Raw genomic sequence first — 3148 nt, forward strand, 5'->3', positions numbered from 1 at the left:
TTAACACGAATCCTTTGGTTATATGGTTCACACAATGCTTTCTTCAGTCTGCAGCTTATCTTTTTTGCTGTGTTTATGATGTCTTATGAAATATAGGATTTTTACATTTCAAAGCTAGATATATCCATCTTTTCTTCTACAGTTTATGCATTTTGAATCTTATGAAATCCTTCTGTATGCTTAGATCATATGTATTCTTCCATATTTTAAAAAAAATTGTAAAGATTCATTTTTTACATTTAGACGCTTAACTCCCGTTGGTTTTATTCGTATGTTTGGTACAAGGTAGATGTGTATTTGTCAGTATGCGTGAGTTCCTCTCTGGCAGGGTGCACATGAGAAGAGCCTTTGGCGCTTTTAAAAATACTGATTTCTGGGCGTCGTCCCAGAATTGATGAAATCTTCATCTCTGAGGGTGGAGCTGAGTCATCAGGATTAAAAAGCAAAAAACAAAAAACAAAACAAAACAAAACAAAACAAAACAGCTCTTCCAAGAGATTCTTATATGTGGCCGAGGTTGAGAAACTCTACTAAGGTCAGACCAAGAGTAGAATGGCTGGGGTGTGCGTTACATTGTTATCTGTAATGGATAGTGCTAGCGCTCTGTAAATGACTGTAATTATTTATGTTCCTTCCAGTAATAGAGTTCGCGGCTTCACATCTTTGAAAACACACAGGCATTATTGCTGCCATTAAGTGATACGAGAGCGCTCAGAGAGTGTAGGTATTAGAGGATCTGCCTAAAAATCAGGCAGGAGGGTGCTGCTGTGCCCCTCACCGTCTCTGACCTCCTGTCTCTCTGTTTACACAGGTGACTTCTGTCTAAGGTGCTTCACTCATTAGCATCACCGGACAAGGACACTGGCAACATTTGTGGTTCTCTATACCCTGCCCATCTGGCTCCTATTTGAACTATAAATTCAACTTCAGCTTGAAGACAGAGATTCATCGTACAACTGACTTCTCTTAAACTTCTAGAGTCAGCCACTCCCATAAACTCAGGTTTTCAAAGTACACAGAAACATCAAATTAAGGGGGGGCTGACCAGTGAGTTAATCCTTAAATGCCAATCGACAACCGGAAATTTGTCAGGTTTACAAAAACGTATGTATTCCTAACTCTTTGCCAGGGGTGGGCAGGTAAGATGTTTTAAGAGTTTTAGAAGTACAAAGCTGGATTTCTGCTCTTTGGAGATACTGAGACTCTAATGGAAATGAGACGAGGCTTATGCGACTCCGTTTTACATTATCAGTAGAGATTTTTAAGTGGCATAATTTTAAAGAAGTGATTCATTTGAGTTAGATGTTTGAACTAATTGACCTTGGACTTTCTCTCCTACTTTATATCTCTAGAGATTTATGAGATAAGGAAAGCTTTTGGCTGAAAACAAAAAGAAAACCTTCTCCCTGGTCATGGTAGGCAGCCTCAGAGATGACCCCAATGATCCTCGGCCCCCTGTACTCACATCGTTGTGCCCCTCTGCGCTGAACAGGGCCGCCCTGGGGATCCAGTTGGATATTGTGGACGCGATGGGGTGTGACTTCTGAGCTACGTCGTAAACAGCATTAAAGTTTCTGCCTTGTTCTCTCTTGAGCTGCTTGCTCTGTGGGAGCCCAGCGGCCATGTATAAGGACACATAGCTCTACATGGAGATCCTTGGGATGGGTAGTGAGACTTCCTGCCAACAGCACAGCACTCACTTGCCAACTGTGTGAGTGAGTCAACTTGGGAGCAGACCCTCCAGCTCTCTTCAAAATTTAGGTAAACTGTGCCCGAGGCTGACATCTTGACCACAGCCTCATGAGAGGCTTGAGGACGGACCTACCCGGCCTAGTCACTCTCAAATTCCTGATCCACAGAAACTACGGAGATTATAAGCATTTGCTGTTCTTTTTTTTTTTTTTTAATCACTAAGCTTTGGTATAATGTGTTACACAGCAACAGAGAACTAATACAATGGTGTTCTTCCAGATGCATCACCAACCCAATAATAAGAAAATAATTCTAATTACTTAAAAGCCTTTAAATATTGTTATTACTCCTACAAACCTTGAAAGAGGTGGGTGATAAATGGAGTTCTTAGAGGAGATGAATTATTTCTTTCAGAATTATGGGAATTAGACTGCGGAGATAAAAAGTTATCTCCTATTTCAACCGCTTTTTTGTCCAATATTTGTACTATCAGGTTATTACTATTTCAAAAACAGTCTGGAAATTCACTTATGGCCTTCCAGTGTTAGGTTTTTAGGTAGGTGGCATGTGTGCAGTTTAGAAAAGAGTTTTGCAACTTTTTAAAACACTGAAAATACGCTAGCTAGCACTGCATGTGTTCCGACTGCTACCAATCTGTTATTCCCACCTTAATAAGTGGCCAAGACTTATTCCTAGAGAAAGGATCAACTGTGAGCATTTGCGTTTGACAGACCTCCTCAGCTCCAGACACAGAAAGGGAAGGGAGCGGTTAAAGTAATCACAGAGAAAACAAAAGGAAACAACAACTTCTAGAAGCTACCCGCTTTCCTTGGCTCATGGCCCCTTCTTCACTTTCGAAGCCAGCAGCGTAGCATTTTCAAATCTCTCTGACTTCAGCTGTTTGTACATGGACTGTTACTCGCCTGTCCCCCTCTTTCCCTTATGGGAATCCTGTGATCACATCCGCCCACCCAGAGAATCCAAGATAAGCTCCCCATCTCAAGAATCTGAAGTCAGCCCCATCTGCAAACGCCCCTTCGCCATGCAAGGTGACATATTCCCAGGTTCCTGGAGTTAGGCCACGGGCATCTTTGGGGCCCCACAGGCGAGAAGCAGAATGGAAATGTACTGTGGTACGTGGGCTGCAGAGCTCCAGGCCCAGAGGTTCGTTCCTGGGTGGTCCTGGGAACTAAGAGTCTCAAATTAGATGAGAGATGAAGCTTGGTGTCTGCTTAAAGTTGTGGGCTGGGCGAGGAGCTGAACTAAATGGCTGCTGGATGCTGCTGGGGCTAAAGTGTACAACACGCTGCAAGTCCAGACAAGTGGGAGGACCAGGGCTCATCATGCAGCCCGGGGGGCGAGCTAGGTCACCTGCTGGTTTAGTGCTTGGATCTGTGTCATCCTTAATCTCTCGATGGGGCAGCGGTGCTCACATTCATAAGAGCTAGTTCTGGAC

This window comes from Pteropus vampyrus, unplaced genomic scaffold (genome assembly GCF_000151845.1).
Source record: "Pteropus vampyrus isolate Shadow unplaced genomic scaffold, Pvam_2.0 Scaffold144, whole genome shotgun sequence".
Lineage (NCBI taxonomy): Eukaryota > Metazoa > Chordata > Mammalia > Chiroptera > Pteropodidae > Pteropus > Pteropus vampyrus.